The 25,223-nt window shown below is 38.4% G+C and overlaps 1 protein-coding gene across 2 annotated transcripts in view; it reads right to left on the minus strand.

The window, feature by feature from the left end:
- The window catches only part of LOC139718065 (BTB/POZ domain-containing protein 7-like), a 102,948-nt gene extending 77,740 nt beyond the window's left edge, over positions 1 to 25,208 (minus strand). Inside the window, exons 1-2 of one of the 2 annotated variants that reach the window (XM_071629560.1) lie at positions 25,125 to 25,208; positions 4,592 to 4,687 (exon numbers count right to left, since the gene is read on the minus strand). The gene's annotated coding sequence lies outside the window, so the exon portion shown is untranslated. Of the gene's footprint in view, positions 1 to 4,591; positions 4,889 to 25,124 lie in introns of those variants that run through there. The other variant, XM_071629562.1, reaches the window with a different exon arrangement.
- Positions 25,209 to 25,223: the final 15 nt, after the last annotated feature.

A 25,223-nucleotide genomic window follows, 5' to 3' on the forward strand; every position in this document is an offset into this window, starting at 1 on the left:
TGACATCACAAGCTGTAGTAGTCTTTTCATCCAGCCTTGACTGAGCAGAAACTTCAAAAATTCATAACTTTTTAACGGATTGTCCGATTTTCTTCAAACTCTCACTGATGTGTTCTACTAAATATTGCTGCATTCACTCAACTTACATGTCTATGAAGGTGAACTTGTCCTTTAAGACTTAAAAAGTGTTGGAAGACAATATTTACACATTACACATGCAAATGAAAAAAAAATATCCACTGCAAAGCAATGACTACAAATTCAAATAGTTCTTATCTTCTACAAATACTCTTGTCAGCTAAGTTTTTTTTTTTCCATTCTTATCTAGTATCTTCAATCCAACAGAAATATGATGCATAAGGGAAGCCTTCAACATGCTCTTGCCCTTTCAGGTGTCAATGAAAAGCACACTGTGTAGCCAAAAATGCATCCATACTCCTGCACAAACAACCACTCACACATTCTAAACACCTGTTGCTGTTGCCAAGGCAACCATAAAGCTGTTAAGACTGCTGCATGACTGTACGTATTAATTATGAAATGCAAGAAAGAGATTCTGAGGACACTTTCCACAGTCAAACGGGTATAATGCCATTATATCATAAATCACACAATTCTCATGCCCTTTGAAACCCTCAAATGTGACACTCTATAAGCATAAATAACTCAGCAATGTGTAATATGAGCACCAGGCTCTGCTGTTCAGTTTTGCGGTCTGGACTCAACTTGGCAATATCAGATTCTACCACCACCTCACTTCTGTGTAAGACAAGATCACTCTACTACACACACTACACTAGGATAATGCTCTTATGCAGTGGTTTCACACCAGATGTTGATATAAGTCTCATATCTTCTTTCCTAACAACAACAAAAAAGAAAAAAAAAAGAAAAAGAAAAAAAGAAAACATTCTTTTAAGTCCATGATCATATGCAGACACCACCATTTTCTATAATCCATGGTGTGCACTTATTCATGCAACATTACACAGACGAGTTACTGTAGTTAAGCTGTACAAGAAATATCCACCTTCAAATGTGTTGTCATGGCAATGTGGAAGTGATATTCGCATACTTGGAAAATTTGTGATGAAAGATTGGCCACAGGAGCCCTGACATGATGTCTCCAACAAGAGGCATTGGCTGAGACGGAGATCCTCCTTTTCTCTGAGTCTCCCATCTTTGCAAATACTCCTTCGCAGGACTGGCTTTTAAGACGCATGACTCATTCATTTTGTCAGTCAGTGCTGAGTGGGAAGCCAACATAGCTTTTGTTGTGATCTTTGTCAAGCTTTATTTCATCTGCCAAACAATGGTGGCCTCGTCATCTCAGCTGGCCTAAGGAGAGCGGATCACACGTCTCATTGCAAATACTTCGTCTTGGTGAAATGGCTTAGCTTTTATCAGGCTTCGCCTTACTTCATGTCTCCTTAACTCACAGCTCTACACACCAACTATCAATTTGATGATAGCTGTTGGGACTGAAACAATGAATTCATGACCATTAAAGGATAAGTTTAAGGACCCACTTGATCATCCCTGTATTCATATGAATTCCAAATTGTCTACAAGGTGTATATTCTTAGATTGCAAAATATAGATCTTTTATTGTATGATGGCGTGGGGAGGAGTTTGCAAACATAACGCTTTCTCTTGAGTTATCACACCTAATCTTGCCTCAATCTCAAGTCAATCTTCCCATAATCCCTGCTACACTTCTTGAAAATAAATACAAACTGTTATATACTGTATACTGTTCAAAGAACATTCTTGCAAGTACATTCATAGATAACTTGTAGAATTATAACATTGTCCAAAAAAAATTATTCTCGGCAAAAAATGCATAATATTAAAAAAGCAAAAGGAGTTAAAAAAAGAACTAAATGTCTAAAAATGTCCACATTTGTTGTATTCTACTTACATATACACCGTGTACATACAAAACATAGTAAACCTAAAAGAATTTCCAAATAAACTGTCTTCCGCTGACAACAAAGATGGAATCCAGAGCCCAGAAGAAGGCAATCATCTCCCTTGTCAAGATCTATAATCTTCATTTAACCAAATAGAAAACAGGGCAATACTAACAAATTGAACAGCCTCCTCCTCCTGCATAATCGTCCAATCTAGGGAGCACTTAATGAGTGAAGGTTGCCATGCCACTACAGAATGAGTCACTCAGCTCCCATTGTACACTCGGTGGATGATACAGGTAATAATGCCCCTCTCCCTACCTCCCTCGGGGTACCCTCACGAACTGGGCCAGTGTGGAAGTGTGCTCTGTCTGTTTTCACGCATGGTTCTCATCTCATCTCCTCCCTGATTTGCCAGTTTATGGATTCAATTTGTTTCTGGTTGGATTGCCCATGTTGTAATGGCCTGTATCTGTCTCTGTTTCAACTAGAATGAGCATGCCACTCTCTAGAGACGGGACGGCTGTAGTCTCAGTCATCAGCTCAATGTCAGTGGCAGAACCAATACTCTTACACCATAAACATTATGACACAACAACAGCACAGTACAGGATATCATGACCGATTCCAATCAAAATACTGAAAGAGATGGTCACAGGCAGTATTTGGTCAGATGAGTGTAAAGGAAACTCTTCGTTCACAACAATTTGGCTTTGGACCTTTGCACATATACCTGATTGTAACACTGTAATACTACATTATGCATAGTAAATCAATGGTCAAGGGTGTTGATAATAGAAAGGTTAATGGCATTACTCCTATCACTTTACATCAAGCCTTTGAAACTGTTCACTGCAGGATACTTTTCTAAAGCTAACCCAGGACAGGTGCTTTCACAACAACCTACAGTGGTTTACTTGGCTGTCATAAAGAGTAATATGTAGGCCCTATCTCTCCACTCACTCAACTCAAGGCTGTAAGCAATCTCCAACAATTTTCTTCCGTGAAAAGAAATGAAGTGCAATGCTTTCAGTGACAAATTGATATGAAAATGGCTCTTCCACATACTGCAAAGCAATTTCATTATAATGCTATGTATTCACACAGATATAGTACCCTCGCGTTCAAATGTTCATAGTCATACACATTGTACATACAAGGCTGAGGTGTATGATGCAGAGCCTACAATTGACCTTATCAGGCTTGCCCAAAGACAGACTAAATACTGTCAAAGTGGACATTTTTGCAGCGACGAATTTTTCACGCATTTCGCAAAACCAGAAACTACCACGAAAGATAAAAGCAAGCAAATATTTTTGCTTCAGATATGTTCCAGTAGTTGAGGTCTCAACTCCGCCGAATTAAAAACACGCAAAAGTCTTCTCACCTGGCCAAGCATGAAAAATAACTCACACAAAAATATCCACTTTTACAGTAATTCTACAGATGAATTATAAATGGTTACATACCATCCTGCACTTTATTTTTTGTGTGTTTCACTAGCACATACCACCACACACGGAAAGTCCTGCGGCCAAATTTGTTCATACATACAGATCAAACATGGCTTCATCAAACTGCTCAATGTAACTACTACAGGTGCCTTGAGTGGGGCCTCAAGCCTGGAATACCCTCAAAATTGACTTCTACCCTAATCAAAGTGCCGAGAAAGAATTCAACAATTTCGTTGGGCCTACATTGTATACGTTACTTTCCACAATCCAAATTTTATGAATACTTTCATCATAAATGTTGTTTGGCCGACAGTTAGGCAATTTGCCCGAGCTTGCCTGTCTTTAGCTACATGTGAATATGCATGCATTGCCTACTTGATTCAGAATGTGAATTAAAATTGTTCATTCACATGATATAATCTCAGGGAAAGCTGTGCATTTATCATTTAAATACAGTAGTAAACTAGCCTATCAATGACTAGACACTCATTTTCAGACAAGTCTCTCACAGTTCACACTCAGGAGAGTAAGATTATTATATTGAATACCTGCAGCTGATGCTTTTGAATCCTACCATCATCAGGAAAGCCTGATAATTATTAGCCATTTACAAGTGTATACCTCAGGTTCATTAAAGGACAAGTCCACCTTCATATACATAAGGATTGAGAAAATGCAGCATTATTAGTAGAACACATCAGTGAAAGTTTGAGGAAAATTAGACAATCCGTTCAAAAGTTACGAATAATTTAAGTATCTGCGCAGTCACTGCTGGAAGAGAAGACTACTACAGTGTATGATGTCACATGCGTACAACTATATAACGAAAATAAAAAGAGAATTTCACAAAACTTTACCTTTTGAATAAAGTGCACATTTCTTCGACTTGCTACTGACGTATGTTAAGGGTAATATTATTCCCCCTGCCTTCAGAAAGAGAGAAGTCGAGTGTTCTTTTGTTACGCGAGAAAAATAGAAATATGTTGAATTTTCTTTATTCTTTCTTTATATTTTTGTACTCATGTGACATCACAAGCTATAGTAGTCTTTTCATCCAGCTGTGACTGAGCAGAAACTTCAAAAATTCATAACTTTTTAATGGATTGTCCGATTTTGCTCAAGCTCTCACTGATGTGTTCTACTAATATTGCTGCATTCACTCAACCCACATGTCTATGAAGGTGAACTTGTCCTTTAATGTTTGCAAAACAACATTATACCCACCTTGATCAACATCTGTCAGGCATGGTACATGAGCACACTTGTGTAGACAGTGTTGAATTGTGGCTGCTCTCTGCCATTAGCACACCATTTCAGGCTCTGCAAGAATAACAGTGAACACATTACAATTGCAACCCTAGATCTTTAGGCCTATTCAGCATAAACACACAATGTACCGTTAAGAAAACAAAGCAACCTTTATCTTTATTTCTTCCCTATCATATCATGTCAGGCCTTTGTTGATCACTCTTTTTTATGTAAGATATCTATGAAAACGAACAACAGCACAAGACATGAATTGGAAATGGCCCATACAATCCAAGAAAAAAGCTAGACAATGGACTATTCCACTACTAAGTAGTCTTATCTTTCAGAAACCATCGTTGACAAGTATCAAACATCAGTATAACTCCGAACAGATCCTGACTACTCGCTAAACACCACCATTATAGTATATCAATCTTGTATGTTGGATGTTCCTCTGTTCTGTATATCCCTAGGGCTCAATGACTTTGCTACCTTATGTACTTGACGGAGTATAGAGCTGAGGGATTAGCAGGTAATGAAAACTGGTGCAAAGGTTAATGATTGAGCATGAATACAATATACAAACTTGTAGATTGGAACAGATAATTCTCAGTGTGCACATACAGTAGTATACAATGTTTGTGTGCTGTTCATCTCTTGAATGATCAATGTGGAAGTAAGAGCAGGTGTTTGTACAATGTACATTCTTGCATGCCTTTAGCATTAAAGTGACACTGAAGAAATGCAGAGCCCATCGCTCCCAACATCCCGTCATCACATCTGTGCAATTATAAAAACATTCACATCAGAAGGTGAAATTGTGTATCTGTTGCCCATGAAGAAAAGCAGTGAGACATTTGATTATATAGATCTGTGAAAATTTGTGAGGAATAGGCTGAAGAAGAAGCAACAACCGAAAGCTTTAACCATCTAAATGTCAGTATATCATCACACATTACATCTTCATGAGCATCTAAAATAGACATCCTGGTCATATGACTCCTTAAACTCACTGGATTTTCCCACAGTAAATCCCAAACAATACCTGTTGAAATTAATGTTTGAGGAATATGTTATCATAATCTCTGTGATATTATGGAGATAGTATAGAAAGATAGACACTTCTACAACTACACTTGCCATTGTTCTACTTTAAATGAATATTACTCTTCACTCGATGTTCCAAGAGTTCTGATAAATTAACTGTTTTGAGATATTCATAGGATGCAATGTTAAATGATTTCCTTTAAACATACTATCTGACTTCACTAAAACCTGGGCAGATTTTATTCAAAATACAATGTGTAACCTTCCCATACAAAACATTCTCCTTCAAATGTATGAATGGAAACCATTTCTTGAATTCCTTCACAATGTATCTGCCATCAAAATAACCTGAAGTTTGATTCACTCTGCTCTCGGTTTTCAAGGACAAAATAGAACATCAATTAATGAGATACACATATTCGGGTGTGGGTTTCTTTTTCATAATACCAGTAGTTCCACATCTGAAATACTTGCGCAATATTTCTGACATTCTAATTATGTCTTTTTTTTTTTCAACTAATCTTTTAGTTTCAACAAACTAAATTAATGCTTAAAAAGAATTGAAAGCAATGTAGCACACTACAAATGATTAGCCCAGCTTATATCGTTCTCAAAATAACATCATAAACAAATAACACACAATTCAATGCAAGTCTTTAAAAGACATGTTGTTCTATTCATTGATATCCAAGAACAGATTATAATAAACATAATAAAATCATGTGTCATAAAAAAAACTATTGCCAAAGCTCAATACCAAGTTCATGGTCAACTGATCATTTTATAGTATCATAAAAAAGTTGCAACATAAATTCTAAAGTCACATGTTTCCTGCGTCCTCTAATTTGATCACAGGTCCATATCTCTGGCACATAAAGCAAATGGTAAAAACCAGCTTTGTGGTCTTTACTGAGATTGCCAAGCAATCCTCATGCCAGTATTTATTACCATGAATTAACCAGGACTGACCCAATTTACAAATGGATCTCCATTCTTGCTCACTGTTTAAACTGTAATAAGTGCTGCACAGCTGTTTCCTAAACTAATTACAGGTAGATAAGTTACCAATCTTTCTTAAAAAGGTATGACGGTATGTTATCTGTGTGAACTCTCTGAAAGCCTAGAATACATAGCCTTCTAAATGCGTTCTCCAGGCTCATATGAACCAAAATAAATCTTCAAATCTGTACATATTATGCTGGGCGTACATGCATTTTGCACAATTCCCCAGCAAACTTATGACATTTCTGGACAACAAGCGAGTGCTGCAATCGTTTTGATTTGGCATGCAACACTTTCCTTAAAATCTCAGCATCCTAAACCTCCTCCCATGAGCATTGTGTATAGCTCTTGCGACAGATGTATAATGACATTATCACATGACTAACATTTGTACTAGCTGTGGTACTTCATCTACAAGCCTCAGTCGAGAAGCAAATCATCATACGATGATTGCACAATTATCCTATGTGTTTGTTTGGGGGGTTTTTTCTGACTGTAGACTGTGATTGTCAACCTTGGACGTTCATGTCCCTTGTAGATGTGAATTTAAATATCTTTAGAAAGTACAATGTGCCATGTTGTGGTACCTAACAACTTATACATGTAGTACGGTAGCTCAATTTAGTGTACTAGTCCTATATCCTACATTACATAGGCTTGAATACAGTAAGCCATGGAGCTATACATAATTGTAGCTCCATGAATAAGCACATAAATCTTGTCCATCAGAAGAATCATGATCCGTGCTTTTTCACTGGCCAAGATACATCATTAAAATGATAGAGCCATTTAATGTTCTTTCTTTTTTTTTACATAAAATAAATCCACATTCAGGGTGTTATGACAGAACTTACTACTCAAAATCACAACATACTTTGACCAGATTCTCTCCATGCCTGAAAGCTTGTTTCAAGACCATGCTACAGTATATGTATTTTTCTGAAGGTCTGCAACTTAAGTAGCCGTTTTTTTTTTAAAACCTACATTATATGAGTGAAGCTAGGTGAAGCCGAGCACATCAATGAGAGCCCCTTTTGATATCTGTGAATATGATCAATATGAATGACTATGTGAAAGCTTAACCTACGAACCAATGGAACTGCAAGATTTGCCCACTAGCCATCAGTGTGAAATGCATGCATTAGCTCTTTGGCACAGAGCTCTGTTGCTTGGTTGTGAATTTTGCTACCAAATGCTGATAGCAAAATTCTGTAACTTTACAGGTGTAAAATATAACAATAATAATAAAAAAAGTGGACAGGTCTTCAAAAGCTCTCTTACTGGCGCTTGCATTTCATTAGGCCTGTCTTCGTCACACTGAATTTTCAAAACAGCACGGTATTTTGTGGTTAAGAAATTAGCGTGATGTCAAATTAATCCGCTATTTATGCAATGAAGATGCAAATAGCATACTATTTGATCAGGAAAATTTTCCCCCAAATTTTGGTCCAGTTTTGTGAAATAGCACGCTATTTGGGTTGAGTCCCCATCAGCCTTTCTCGATCCTATCATTCAAACCACGTGCTAAGCCCACAGGACTCTACATAGAGTTCTTTGGCTGAGCAAGTCGAGCCGAATAATGATGCAAAGTACCATACATATATGCGTCAACTTCTAGCTAATTCCGAGTCGATGAAGGTACACATTCATAACATCCGGCTATTTTCCTACACCGCAACATAGCCCTCTAATTTGAACTTTGGTGTGATGAAGACACGCCTATTGTCTGCATGACAACCCTCTGCTTGCTTCTCTTGCAATTACTACAGCAAGAGGGCCTTTGAGGGAGGCTACCACTTGTGCTACTGTACTTCATGTGTACATTGCCATTCTGGATTTGCACAACACTGATTAGTGTACAGCCAGCAGTCCAATTGGGCATTCAGTGTGAACAAAGATTGGGGCTCATATCAGCCATACAATGGATTTGTGTAGGAATACATGATGACAGCTACCAGACAGATCTTTACGTGACATTTGAATTTCTCTCTTTCATGACGCACTGTGACTGCTGTACCCTATCTACAACTGTGCAGTGATTTGTGAGTTGTGGGATCTTGTGTGAAAATGTTGAAACTCATCAAGGCACATGCCAAACAACAGTTTCATACTCCGGTTGGTCTTCAACCAGTTTTGGTAGGAACTCCTATCAATGTCCAACAAAATACTGAACATGATTTGAAAATCAGTTGTAAATTCATATTCATATTCCATGCAATTTGGTCTTCATACAATGTACAATTGTAGATTAATAAATCATGACATTTGTTTTGTTTTGTTTTGTTTTGTTTCCTTTCTTTTCAGTGCATGATTGCAGATAAATAAATCATGACATTTGTTTCTTTTCTTTTTTTGTTTCCTTGCATGAATATCTCACTATGCCCTCTTTATTGATCAGCACTTCTGGTGGGCTATCTTTGCTGATCAGCACAGATGTTCAAAAACTTGCCATCAGTGAATGGGATTGAGTAATCCTCTTAATCTCTATTGTATCATAGTGGCTTATTGTGCAGGTCTCCCACATCGTTTCACATGAGTGGGTTTTTTGTTATTGTTGTGGTTGTTGTTGTTGTTTTTTGCCTCTGATACATAACGGCCAAGTTTGGGTGGAATTACAAATTGAACATTGTTTGGCATACATGTATTACATCTACACCCATGGGCACATACAGAGTTAATATATATGAAGAGATACAAGTATAAATATGCAGTCACACTGACTCCCTATCCAGGGAGGTGGGACCACCTCCCTGCCCTATCACAGACCATACAACTTTAACTAGCTATGTTCACACAGTTCAAATGGCTCCTATCATTCATCATTTATATGAATGAAAATTTGGGTCTTGAAAACCATACAAAAAGACTGTCAACCACGTAAACAGAATCACAGTGAGAAGATGAATGCATCCACAGTCAGCATGGCTTACATACTGTAAACATAGTGCTCAGCATAAGCCAATTAAGTGCTGTGCAATATTTATCACAATCAGCCAGAATCCAAGTGCGGCCACAGGGACAACAACATTCATTCACAGTCACACAATATATAAACTATCACCTTCCCACAGGATCCAATCTAACAGTACTTTGAACCTGAATCCCTGCACTATTTGTCAGTACAACAGCCAATCTGCCCAACACATCCCCTCCTGGTCTACAGACTGATTAGAAATTTAGAATTCATTTATGGGTATACCAACAGCCTGCTGAAATCAGTGATGCAGGAGATAACTTGCTCCATGCTTCAACCTCCCATTCCTGTGTCCAAGCCACTGAACTGTCAGACAAAATCCCTGCACTCTAACCCACAGAATTCTCCCCCAAATAAACATGTCTTCCAACCCCTATCCCTGTCCCACAACTGCAACAGATTACCATGCCTCTGTACCCTAAGTCCTGCAACTGGTGAGGGTGCTGCCTTCCTGAACTTTATAAAGTCTAAAATGATCCTTCAAGCCACATGCTAAAAGGTCACTTTCAGCACTGCACCTTCCTATTCTTTCAGCCTGGGCCTGCCCCTTCCTTCCAACCTGTTGAGTGGCCATATTACTTTGACCTCTCCACACAAGGTCACTGGGTTCATTGGGGCCACTGACAGCCAGTCCCACTAATAGTAAATAATGAAGAAATCTAATATTTTCTTTCCCCTCAGTCAAGTTAAGTCAGGAATTCCTTCTCAGCTTGGTTTCACTTGCCCCTTAGGGTAAGGGCTGTCGTCATTATGTCAGAAATCTCACCATGGCTATTACACGTTTAATACTAGCTTCCAGTTGCATGCCTCAGCATTCTAAACTGTTCCAGACTGAGAGGTATGTGCAAAACTTGGTTGAAATGTGTATAAGTTCATAAACTAAAGGGTTAATAAGTTGACAAGGATCTGGAATTTTGACAGGCAGGGTCAAATGACTGCACAGTTTTTATATTTGCTTTTTACCTGGTGAATCAGTTGTATGCTCTCAGCAAATTCAAGCATTCTACTCAGTATCAATGGCTAAGTCACTACAATGCTAACATTTACTGTACAGGCCTGGCGGTATGGTGCAATTAACTCTGCAATAAGAGGCGAAAGTTTTTAAATTTGCATTGATCATCGAAGCACTGTGCGAAGCGCATCTTGAAAGTTCACCTCCTTGTAACTCCCTTATTTCACCACCAAATCCCTTGAAACTTCACATATCTGATATCATGGATATATTATCCTCCAAATGAACTTTGGGTGAAAATGCTGATGTATCTTTCGAGATATTAGTATTTTTCTGTTTGAGTGGATCGTGGGAAAGGGTTAGGATTATTTCCCAACACAAGTCTGCCACAGCATGAATATGCATTTGATTAACATCATCCTTAGTCTGTTTACCCCAGACTCATTATCTGTGAAGTTTCGTGTTTGCGCAATTAGTAGTTAGGTCAAAATCAGAGCAAATGGACCACCAAGTTTATGAGAAAACACTGGACATGAACAACTAGATTATCCTTTTGTGCATGCATTCTCTACTGGTCAGCACATGCAATAGTAATAGCCAATCAGCGATGTCAGGTTTATAGGTGACACGGTTCGGTCTCACTGTTCGGTCCACAGGGCAGAGGGCACAAACCCTGCAAAGTGCTTCAACAGTTGGATGCAGCATGGAAAATAATACATTGGACTGTGTAACACTTACGCTATATAAGTTTTATGATGGGCCACAAGTGACGGTGATCTCAATTTTTTCCCCGACATTACCGTGCGACATACATTACAGAAAAGATATTTGGAACAGAGTATAGACATACTACCACAAGCCATATACTGTATACGCTATATATTTCGCGGGGGTTTTATTTTCGCGAATTTCGCGAGTCGGGAGCTATTCGCGAAATTAACAACACGCGAAAATATTACCTTCCAAAATGAATCCCTTGCCTTGATGATACGAACATTTCAGTACTAGTATCCATGTCACGGCTTACCGAACAGACCATACTGGCTATGCGCTAAGCTTGTTTACGCACGTCCACGTCTACTTACGAATACTGTAGAGAGCCAATCCATTATCGCAAGGGGACCACTCGTCAGAAATCTAGCGCGATGGACTTAACCACTTCAAAAATGTTGAATTCTAACTTCCTAGTTCGCAGAGTTTGGTAAGTTTTTTTTTTTCATGCAGTGTATAACTAGTATCATTCTTATTTGCTAGTAAGTTGAAAATTCACACTTTCTTTGCCACTTCATATTTTCTCTGGTCCCCCAATCGCGAATTTAACCACTCGCGAAAATGTGTGATAGCGGCAATTCGCGAAAATTTATGTACGCGAAAATTATAGCGTATACAGTACTGTAAAACACAATATATTCGCGGCATAACAATTTCGCGAATTGCTGCTGGCATCCAATGCATATAGTGTAGGCAAAAACTTTCACGTGCATTTTAATTTCGTGAATTTTGGCGCTCGCGAAATTCGCGAAATGAAAATGCACGCGAACATTCCTCGTTTTACAGCACTGAAGTTCCATTCTTGGGCAATAAAATAAATGTGAGAAAATAACACTTTTTTAAAGACCAAATTGTCTTTTTTGGAAGCTAAGTTTCGCCATTTTTGGAAGCTAAGTTTTCTCAGGTTTACCCTCAATATAATCCCAAATAACTAGCATAGCAAGTTAGAGAATAGTTTCTCCTTCCATTTGCTGTATAGATTTTATACTGATAGTAGATGGCTTCTGAGGCGAGATATTGCGATTGTCCTGCAACACTTCCCCAGTGGTTTTGTGTAAACATGTTGTTTACCTTATGCAAATTAGGTAGCGAGGGCGAAAGCTTTTGGCAAGTTACGATTGTAATTGCACCATATCGCCAAGCCTGTTTATGGCTGTCCTTTCCTGAAAATTTAATAATCAATTAGATACTATTTTCAATGCTTTCTACTTACAGTTGAACCTCTCGTATCCGGACAAGTCGGGACCGGGGCTCATCCGGATAAGGGATTTGGCCGGATACGGGAGACTCAATGCTTTATACATGTACATACATACACATGTACTGATGACGCCCATTGTAGTACCACATGTAGTAATGTGTATACTGCAACCTTTTCATTGTTACATTTGGGGATGTTTGGGGATGTTAAAATGTCTGAAGGTAAGCAATTTGGAAGGAAATTTGATGTAATGTATGTTAATCATGTTGGAAGTAATGGGTAAGTCATGTGTGTTTGTGTAGGAGTTCTCAAGGAGTTGGGAATCCCCCTTTCCTCCCGTAATTATTAAAAAAAAAATTACGACGAGATTGCGTCCGTATAATAGAGAGATCCGGATAAAGGGAGGCCGGATAAGAGAGGTTCAACTGTACTTTTATTAAGTTGTATACCGTACATATTAAATCAAACCCTGGGAGTCCATTTTGCAAGCATTAGTTGATCCTGGATTACTAAGCCCGTCTACCTTCTAATACTGTTAAGAGAACATTTTTGTGCAACATGAAACCAGTATGAAAATATAAGCATTTAAATTTTTACCTGTTAGGGTCCTAAATGTGATACTATTTTAGAATTTGTTCCTGGAGATTAAAGACACCAATGAAATTTATCTTACCATGCAGAGCATGAAAAATTACTCACATGAAAATTTCCACTTTTAAAGTATGGTACTTCACTCACTTAGAACTTCTCTTTGCAAAACTCAAGCCACCATTTATGCCAACTGTTATATGGTTTAGAAACTGAAGCAAGATTCACTGAAAGTTAAAATGATAACTTGTCCTATTTAAAGAATAATAATAATACTAGAAATGTCGCTATGGCGACTGGTATGCCTCCGCCATAATGCATGATTCTCCTAATAGGTCTATAGTACATGTGGACAATGTGTGATTACATTTTCACAAAATTGGCAAAATATTAAAATGACATGTTTGTCACAAATGTATTGAATGTTTACCTTCCTTGACCTATGTTTAATTGGATGAATAGGAGAGCATGTATTTGGGGATTTAAGAACTTTAACTTGACATTGACCATTTCATAAGTTTATGCACTGAGTAATTTTCAAGGTATGGAGAAAAAGCGCAATTTCTGTATTGAACAGTAAATTGTTATCATTTTCATCTGGCCTTTGATTTATAAGAGAATCACTGTCAGGCAGAACATACATAAATTCAGCATGTAATACTTGTAGGTTTCAAGATAACTTGAGCCACTTCTGAGATATGGAGAAAGAAGTAAGTTCAGCACTTTCACTTGATCTTTGACCTTTTGACCTTTGACGTTCTTGGCAAAAAAAAAAAAATCCCAGAGAATCTCTATTGGGTTATACATGCATACATCGAGTTAAAAAAAAAAAATCCTGCTGGCATTGCATAAATATAAGGAAAATAGTAAAATTTCAAAGTATTGCCCTTGACCTTTGACCCCTGACCTTTGACCCCATGAACACTAAATTCCCTAGATAACCACTGCCAGTCAGTAGATGCATATATACTATGTTCCATGAAGATACCTTGAACAATTTCCAAGATACAGAGAAAAAAGTAAAATTTTAACATTTTGCTTGACCTTTTGACCTTTGACCTTTTGACCTCATGACCCCAAACTTTCACCAGAGAATCTTAATTGGGTAGTACATGTATACACTAAGTTTCAAGAAAATATCTTCAGGCATTGCATAGATATGGGGGAAATAGTAAAATTTTAAGCATTTGACCTTGACCTTTTGACCTTTGACCTTGAGCATGTGCACCCAAAAGTTGATAGGCACAACTTCACCCCCTAATACACATACATGCCAAGTTTCATTAGGATACCTCAAAAGGTTTTGGTAGTTACCCTGTCCACAAAATTCATTACGGACGGACGGAAGGACGGACGGACGGACGGACGGAAAGACGGACGGACGGACGGACGGACGGACGGACGGACGGACGGACAACCCGAAAACATAATGCCTCCGGCACCACTTCGTGGCGGAGGCATAAAAACTGAAAACTTTATTCACTTCTTCTAGAATAACATGGGACACAAACTAGAACTACTTTGTATAGCTAAATTTGCAGTCTATATGCTGAGGTAAATCTTTTTTAACTTCAAAGTTTCACTTTCATTTAAACAAAGTTCAGGATGCAGAAAATGGGCACAGGAGCTTTGCCATCAGTTAGTCAGGTCACATGGATTCATCACAAATAAGAAGACGATTTGCAAATGGCAGCTGAAACTTTTTTTTCTCTCTGAGACATTACTCAACAGCAATAGAGGAAAACCCTTGATATCATATAACACATAAACAACACTGTAATCTCATCTGTTGGGCAGAGGCAATCATGCTGACAATGCACAGAATGTATGTAACCAATGGGTAGTAGGATTTCTGTCAAAGTCCATGTTAATCCAAACAGCTATTGAAGAGTGTGCTGACAAGTGAACACTTTCCACTGAGGAAGTCACACGCTTGTATTTCCATATGAGAATGCGATACAGGATGTGCATCAGATAATATCAGTTGTGTTTATCGATGTGGCACCAAGCTTTAAATGAAATAAATATCCAATATCCTTGAAACCAAATACCTTAATGACAGTGAAAAGGCAAGTGTGATTCTCTGTCGACTACAAACGTCTGTACACTGTCATCAAAGTGTAGTTATTGTAGAGAGTGAATGCATTAAGTTGATGAAATACTTATTTCAAGTGCTAAATATATCTACAGCAACCATCAACCACAAATAGAACTTGTCCTGAACATTAGACAAAGTGAAAGCACAGAATATAACACAAGAAATAGGACAACTCCTGGGGTTCAGACTACTCTAGAAAGCCCTAGACAGCTGCCTGTTTAAAGCATCTCTCAGCTTCCATGGAAGGAACTGCGCCTGAAATATGGATAGCGAGACACACAAAACAGACCCAGGAAGGAAACACCATCGAAAAGATCGTCCTAACATTGACAGGACATGCATTTCTGTACAGGATATACATTCTAGTAGGCTGACAAGAACAAAACAAACCAAACCATGCATTACATTCACCCAAACTTAGATGCTGGTTTTCCCAAAGAATGCCTACAACAAACTTGCAGGACTGGAGTAAAATTGTTTACTACAGACCTTACAGCATTTACGGTAACTGAAACCAACAATAATGTGTACTGCATCTTACAATCTTGCTCAATGTAACATCTAGGCCTACACATAATGTACTATGGAAGGTAGAGTATGCTATGGAAAGTAATAACAAGTACTTGTACCAAGGTACATTTTCAAATTAAAAGTGTAGATATGTTTTATTGTACAATGATGTTTGAACGATGTACTTTTGTAATTGACATCATACTACAATGCACTGACACACTATCAAAGCATTCAACATAATGCACATGACATCATCATGTGATGCTTGAGCTCATACTTCCAATTTCCTGAACTTCATCCTGTGCTATAAAGAACAAAAACACAAAAACACAAAAAGCACATAGGCCTACACCCCCCCCCCCCCCCCCACACTTCATATCGACCTCGGGCAGGTACACATACATGTACATTGTACCAGTACTTGTACGTATATCTATACTGTACTTTAATACTTTATCATGTTTGAGCCACAGAATGGGCCTTTGAATAGCCAGTAAAGTGGGGATGCATGTTACTATGGATATGAATGTACACTTTTGAATGGTAACACTTATAAAAGTGAATATCATCACACACAAAGCAGGCATTTACATCAAGACGAGCAAGAGACTGAAAGCCGGCTGCTCATGAATGTGCTGATAAGAGGGGCAGACTTTCACTTCTCGGCTGATACTCATCCAGGGGTTGATCAGGTTACAGAGTCAACAGATGGGAGTATGCTGACAGAACCACAAGACGGTGTCTATACACCCCCTGCTTATTAACTTCTCCACAAGCTTAATGCATTTCCTTCTTAAAAGGTATGAATTCTGTTTCCATAAGAATCGATATGAAATTTTGAGGAAACATCCATGCATTTAATGAAATCATTCAAGCCCTGTTTGGCTGTGCTTGACAGGCAAGATGTGATACTGACTTCAGCAAAGACTAGAATTTGATGGTTACATTTTCCTACACGTCCCTCGCTGTTTAATTTAGGCATACCCTCAGGATATCTCCAAACTGAACTGCTTGTAGCAAAGATAGATCTGACCAAGGAGGTATGAGAGTTCTCTCATACCTCCTTGATCTGACAAAAGAAGTATGAGTACTCGGCTTGCCCATAAACTCTAATACTAACAAACCTTCAGGCTTGTATGGGAGGGAAATGAGGGAAAAAGTGTACATGCAAATAACTGATCTACACAGCATACAATAAACTGACCACATACACTGTCCGAAAGAGTGGCAGCATTTGAAAAATCATAAGCCTTATTCATAGTACACAAAATGCATGCTATCAAGTTAAAAGAGACTTTCATAAGATTTACTATATGTACTGAGACAGCAGTTTTTGTATACAGACATAAGAAAAGCAAAATCAATGGAACTTTATCATTTTTTTTCATGAGCTGTGCAAGGTAACAATAAGCATTACAGATGATCTGGCAAACATTGTGATCTCTACATGTATTTTTCTGCATTTAGAGTTTTTGATACAGTTATGTAGTTGCACAACTACAATCCATAAACCTGAGAGGTACAAACTGTATAACCTAAAATCTTACAGTGTATATCCAGTGTCTGTTCACTCCATTACAATGATACATTACATGTACACTAAATTTTACAAGGATCAGCTGATTTTTGACCTACAAAATGATGTACAAAGAATCATCTAGAACAAAAATGCTACATCTGATGTACATTGTATTCAACTGCCAGCTGAACTTCTCTCTTATCAGTCACATATTTTTATTTGAATGCATAATACAAATTCTGTGAAAGAGCAAAATGAAGTAAATCACACAATACACTTTCAAAATTTAGGGATCACAGCTGTGCGTACAAATTTTAGATGTTTTGGCAGAATTCTGATAGAGTACCTAAGGATAAGAGACACACGTTAGAGTACTTATATTTGAATATCACTTGGACCCCGTTTACAGTGCGGGGCTGGGCCGAGCCTGGCCTCAATTGCGGGGCCGAGCCCCGCAATTCTGTCTGTTTACAGTGCTGGGCTCGGCCCTGGCTTTTAATTCAAACACTTCAATATTTTGTCGTAGTGGCGCTCTGCTTGTAAACAAACGCAATTTGGTAGAGTCTGGTTTCCAGACCCTTTACCAACTGGATTCCGTGGCGACAAAGTCGCCGTTCGGTAAAGGCCTTTGCCGAGGGAAAAATCCTTTGCAGGACAAAACCACCTTAAACTATACTAGTTTTCGACGTTGAGGGGGTTAATATCCTGAATAGCGAATAAGTACGGGTAGAGGGTCTGGAAGCCAGACTAAATTTGGTACCGCATTTGGCCCAGTTTGCGTGTACACTGAGAAAAGGCCGGGCTCGGCCGTGGCCGAGACCACCTCCAGAGCGTGGCCAAATGCGCGGCCAATTTTGGCCCCGCATTTGGCCTTTCGCGCGTTTATACTGAAATGAAGGCCGGGCTCGGCTGTGGCCGAGCCCGGCCTTTTTGCTCACTGTAAACGGGGGTCTAAGACTACTCAGGGTGCTTCAAACCTGTTCCCCCCCCCCCCCCCCCCCCCCCCCCGATAATACAGACCAAGTCTTTTTTCAGTGCTGCTGTCTTACCCATGCTATTATCGGCAATACATCTGCACAGGTGGCTGGTAAGCAAAGACAATTTGCACATGGACATTTTGCTCCTTGAGTCTTAAAGCCTCCTTCACTCAAACACTTAGCCTCCAATATGAAACTTGTCAAACAGGGCAGTTGACATTTGGGGCTTGGGTAGGCACACTTCTTCAAAATTTTGTGTTTTCATAAAGAGAGCAATATTGCATGCTTTCTCACAATAGCATGTTGAATTACAACATTTTTATTCACAAGAAAGGTATCTGGAAAACTAAAGAAACACAAGGATGAACACTTAGTTTTGAAGGTTTCATCAAATCTCATCAATCATCAGTTCATGTCAGTGCTTAGTGAGTCAACTCTGTGGGCAGACATCATGGCTGAGGGAATTGCCCATATCTGCAAGCCCGATTTGCCGAAATGTCACATCTGCGAACTGAATACTCTGGATCCAAGAGAAAATCATGCAAGATGCCACGCAGTATATCATAATAAAAAACTGCCTTGCTGAGACAGCCAACCTATGCACCTTAGAGTAACACACCAGACAACATCTTTTTCTTCTCTCTATGCTTGGATGAAAATTGATGACTTTGATCAAGTTCTGAACCATGTCGCTGCAAGCAAGATCCCTTGCACACCCTCGTATCACAGATAACCATAATGACCCCATGGCATGGCTAGAGGTATCCGGGTGATTTACATTGCATAATTGGCACTTTGGTGCTGCAAAACGTCAGCTTTCTCCCAATCCACATGACAGTGAAATTGATCTTCCTGTCCAGAATCCAGGCCTGTCAGATAATCCCAACAAGACTGAAAGCATCACGTATAGAAATGGAAGCTTTTCACATGCAACACCTCTTCAGGAATTCTTTCTTCCCTTCAGCACTTGGAAAATGGACACGATTTCCAGGACAAAGACAACCACTGTTCCTGATTTTACTTACATTGTATACACACACACAAACATACACACACACACACACACACAAACAAACACACAATCCCAAATGTGGATACCCATTCTCCAAAGATATTTTATCTTCACAAACATTGACGAATTGCTTTGAAAATTTTCATCTCAACTTGAGACCACAAGCCAGCAATACTTTGTGTCTTCTTAAGCAGTACATGCTATCATTTTCTCCTCCATTTACTTCAGTGATGTCATCATGTACGAATACCTGGATGTAGGAAAGATCCACGTCCATTAAAGAGAATTTTTTTGGGGAAAAAAATATTCAAATTTGTGTACATTTCAATTATTAAATGGGAATGTTATGAATACAAATTGAATTGTACAACATTCATTTGAATGATTATAATTCACACTTTTGTACTTCACAAGGAGTCCCAACAGATGACTAAATTTGGACTCAGGCCATTCTCATTCAGGTATCCATAAACTACTAGTGTACTTTAATAATTGACATCTCATGCTTAGCGCATGATGAGAATACTGCTGAAAAACATACAAAAGTGTAGCAGACTTATCATTGTGCGCACTCATTAAAATGGGGAGACAACTGCTACACAAATTATAACACATCATGTGAGAATCCTGTTAAAGGCATTATTCTATTACGAAACGGCACACTAATGAGAGAAGAAAGGTCCTACCGTTTGGCAACACACTCCTTAAACTTTGATCTGAATGTCTTTGTACAGCCGTACAAAAAACAAAACAAGAAGCAATAGAAGTTATCCTACAGGAATGTAGATTGTTAATAATCACCATTCTGGTCATATCAAACCACTTCTTTTTGCTCTAATTCAGTCTAAATGGGGACAATGCCAAGTATACTCTACAATGTGGCAACAAACTACTACCTGCCTATTAACATAGAAAGGAAAATCTGATGATTGTAATCAACATCACAGATTTATTCTAACAGTAAAATCAAATTCCCCCCTGCTGAAAACGCTTCGGTGGCAATGAATCGAACAAAGACTTAAATACCAGCAATGTATAATGGTTTACAAGATTTTAAATGACAGAGTGCCGGCTTATCTAAAACCACTCATTAGCATTAGACCAGGTATACTACCACACCAGATACGCAGTCAACAGCCCCCTAAAATACATGCTAACGTCCTTTTCTTACCAGGGAAGTGCAATATTCAACACTTAACCAGTATTCTTACAAACTTGCCCCTCTTTTGAAAAATTTAGAAAATTATGCCGTCAGTTGAGTTATACGTTTTAAATAAATAGTTATCATGATACAATGGTTATTCATTTATTGTTTATGTCGTTTTTAATTACTTTTCTTTTTGGTTCCACTAACCCCTTTTATGGTATTTTAAACTCAGTTTTTATTTTTGGTGTGTCATAACAGTAATTACCGTATGTCCCGAAAAAAATTACAACGGGGCCCTACGCAATGATATCTTTAAAAATATTGCATCAATCTACATACAAATTCAGGGTATGAAACTATAACTCATTGCCCACATCTTACAGAAAACACCATTCGATTTGCTTCAGTGGTCAAAGAGAAATGAGGAATTTTGTAGAGGATGTCGAGAATCTCTTTTGTCCAAGTTCTGTCTATTGTTCACACACAAAATCATCGAAGTGCTAAACTTGGAAGAATCAGACTCATGACATGCTTTACTACAATCCCCATTTCTCTGTGACCGCTTAACCAAATCGAATGGGGATTTCTGCAAAATGGAGCTAAGATGTTATATTTTAAGACCCTGACGCAGCATTGAAAAAAATAATCATATTGGATGCTATCAATGCGAAAATCTTATTGTAATTTTTGTGGGACATACTGCAGTATGTCCCTCAAAAATTACAATCAAATTTTCGAATTGATAACATCCAAAATGATCGACCTGTCTAAGTGCTACGTCGGGGCCTTAAAATATAACATCTTAGCTCTATTTTGCAGAAAACCTCATTCAATTTGGTTAAGCAGTCACAGAGAAATGTAGATTGTTGTAAAGCATGTCATGAGTCTAATTTTTCCAATTTTGGCAATTCAATGCTCTAGTGCCTGAATAAAAGACAGAACTTGGACAAAAGAGATTCTCGACATCCTCTACAAAATTCCTCATTTCTCTTTGACCACTGAAGCAAATCGAATGGGGTTTTCTGCAAGATGTGGGCAATGAGTTATAGTTTCATACCCTGAATTTGTATTTGGATCGATTCACTATTTTTAAAGATATCATTGCGGGGGGTCCCGTTGTAATTTTTTTTGGGAAATACTGTACAGGTTTTTTTTTTTAATAATACACTTTGTCTATGCTGAATTTAGTATATATTTTATGTCAGTCTCCATGATCTAGTATCTTTTTAAGCATGTATTGTTCTGTGTATATGTGTTTGTATGTGATTTTTTATGAAGTTTATTGTAATCCAGTGTTTTATCATGTATATACAGTACACAGGGCTCCCCTGGAAAGCAGTTGAGAAACTGAGGGGACTACCCTGTTTAAACATGATGGAATAAATAATACATGAATAATAAATCAAATCTGTTTGTTATGTAACACATTGTATCTGAAAGGTATTATGAGGCTATGCAACATGAAATAGGCAATGAATGTGAGTAATGAATTTAATGGACTCAACAATAAGCATGTCCACAGTTTTCAATGGAAAGAAAAAATAGTGGGTAAAAAGAGGACAAGAGCTACAGAACTGACTTGTAGCACAAGAACATATACATTGTATTGTACGAGCTGAAATTTTCGCGTACAGATATTTTCGCGAATTGCTACTTGGAGGACATTTTCATGTGTTGTTAATTTCGCGATTGCGAGGGTCTAACTGAACTTAGTTATCTACGCATTATTTTCGCGGTTCAAAGGCGATTCGCGAAATTTGCGAAAATAAAACCACCGTGAAAATTTCAGCTCGTACAGTATACTATACCCGCTGAACCTGCAATGATTATCTTTGTCAGGTGTATTACATTTGCCTTTGAACATGTAATGCACTTGTATACAACTTGCAAAATGTGGAAACTTTATCCAATAAAGCCATACCAGTATGTAGAGAAATAACAAAGTGGCAACATCAAGTCCACATACAGACTGTAAATGCACATATAATACGATGGTGTTCAAATTTCAAGAGACCATCACATTAGATTCAATCACACATAGCTGTGATATCAAGACAATTAGCAATACTGGGAAAAAGCATGTAAATTGCCAACACAAAAGGCGGAGCTTGGTTCAGCAGACAACGTTCAACACCGGGCCCAACACCACCTACCGGAAATATGTCATAATTTTTGGGTCAACCTCCGACAAAACAGCAATACCGACTGATTTCAGGTTCAGTCTTATTGCCGGTACTAGTGCTGAGATAGCACTAACTGTAAGCACTAGCAACGATAAACTTGAAATCACCCATTATACATTTACTATACCTTCATGGTGGAGCACCATTTAACTTTACAACTATACTGTTATCCTTTGCGCTAGTGCAGTTTTGCACCAGGTGCCTAAATTCCAGTTTTATGGCAAAAAATTCAATCTTCAATGTGTGAACACCTTTTCCCGTCTCTCTCTGAGGTTGTCGTCTCTTTGAATCCTCAAAATGACGAATTTTCACGTCAAAATCAATGCTGACAATGGTACACATTCCACGCGATACAGTCTGTGGTTGGATCTGACTGCAGCGATCTCAAATCGATCACAGCGAGTTTTTCTATGGTATCTTTAGAAGATAATTTTGTTTCCACTCTCCGTCAGCCGATACCTTACCTGCTCCAAATCTTGCAGTAGAGTGGTTGTATTATCAGCATGATTAGGCCTCCAGAGCAGTTACGAGTATGCCTTGGGTTCTGTTTTTTTAATTTGATATTTGCATGTGTGTTAGTATACAAGTACATGTTGTGTGTGTGTGTGTGCTAATATTAAATGAAATTTAAAGATCATAAGAAAGTGTGTTTGTGTGTGTGTGTGTGTGTGTGTGTGTGTGTGTGTGTGCATTCTCGTATCTTTCTATCTTCTTTCATTTTCAAGTACTATCTTTCTTTTTCCTTTCTATTTTTAGACTTTTTCTTTCCTCCCAACTTTTCTTCATTTCTTTTTCAATGTTATTTTCTTCTTCTGTCATTTGTTTCCTTGCTTTAATACATATTTCCCTTCCACTACATTTAGTTTCTATCCTCTCCAACCAACCAATATTTTTGTTTCCTTTTGACAAAGTCCTTCTATCAATAAGTATCTTTTTTCTTTCCTTTTTGTACAATACAATTCTGTTTTCCTTCTATATTCATTAGGGTGTTTGTTTGTTTTTTTGTAATTAGTTTTTGATGTACATGTATCTCTCTTTCTCTCTTCTTCTACATTCAATTTGATTTGTCATTTCCTCCCTTCATTTTTAACCCATTTGTCTCTTCTTTCTTTCCTTCCTCTTTTTCTAGTTGCATTTCAAGGTTATTTCTATCTTTAAAATCTTTTTTACTTTCCTTTTAATTTTTTTTTTTTTTTTTTTTGGGGGGGGGGGGGAAGGGGGGCTTTTCAGTGCTATATCTTTGCATTCATGTATTTTCTTTTGCCCCTTTTCCCATCCTTTCTCTTTATCTGCCCCCCCCCCCCCCCCCCCCCCCCCCCCCCCCCCGCGTCTGTTCTCTCCTCTTTGGCTCTGTCTCCTGTCTTCCCTCTCTTTCTCTTTAATTTCCAATCAACCAAATTCTATAATTCCCTATTTCCAAGATCAACATAAAATCACATTTTTCATTCTTATTTCATTAAAACACACACATACACACACACACACATACACACAGGCACATGCTACACAGAACACTCAACACCTCAATCAACCACTTTGTAAACAAACAATACCGTAAATCTTATGAAAAGCTGGTTGAGGGAAAGGGAAAAAAAGTACTGTAGTACATTGATATGGGTAACTCAGCCACTTGTACAGTATTAATTAGTAGTGAGGGCGCTAGCTAGTGGCCGAGTTCACCCATAGTCTATACAAATACGGTGTATCTTTTTTAAAGATACCATAGAAAAACTCGCAGTGATTGCTACATTCAGATCCAATGATCAACTGTACTGCGCGCTGCCGTGAAAACATGTATCATGGATTTTGATGTGAAATTTTATCATTTTTAGGATTTTAAGTGACAAGCCCAAAGAGAGACGGAAAAAGGGTTTCACATATGTACAAAAGTTACAGATTGAATTTTGAATTCAGGCACAAGGTGCAAAACTGCACTAGCACCATTAAGCGTTATCCTTTACAACCAACGTTAAAAGTCCTAAAATCATCAAGTGCAAGACTTGGCTGTACCGGTAACAATCACTTTGTAAATTGTATGCAAACTAAAACCAGTGCTAACCGCACCAGCAACAGACCCCAACACATTCGTGTTACTATACTGTTACTGGTTACAGCGAACCAGAGTTAATGCACAACATGACATGGATCCACTGCTGGCTGCTATCCACCAGTACCAGTCGAGGTGGGCTAACGTGTAGAATCTACCTCCTCCTAGCTCCTTGGACTGGCTTGGTATCCCGTACCACTACTGGAGGTTCACAAGTACTACACAGCACAGACAGACAGGGCATGGGCGGTAGACGAGCAGCTCGCTGCAGTAGTCGTCGCCTCGTAGGACTATTTTAGTAGTAGACTATACTGACTAGACCATGTCGACACATTCACACGGCGGCGGATAGTCACTGACAGTCGCCTTTACCTGCCGAGCTTGTGACGCATTGTTTCGCTGCATGAAAGGGAAAATTCAAATTTTACCTTGTCTAGCTTAAAATTCATTAATCTACTAAATGAAATGGAAAACTTACCAATAAATTTAGACGACAGAACAAATTCAGTGAGAGATAATCATACGCATCCGAACGCCATTGACAACAGCACATAACTCTTCGCGAGTCAAGTGAGAG

Source organism: Diadema antillarum, unplaced genomic scaffold (genome assembly GCF_040938485.1).
Source record: "Diadema antillarum isolate AM-2024a unplaced genomic scaffold, OU_Dant_1.0 scf00000087, whole genome shotgun sequence".
In the NCBI taxonomy this organism is placed as follows: Eukaryota; Metazoa; Echinodermata; class Echinoidea; order Diadematoida; family Diadematidae; genus Diadema; species Diadema antillarum.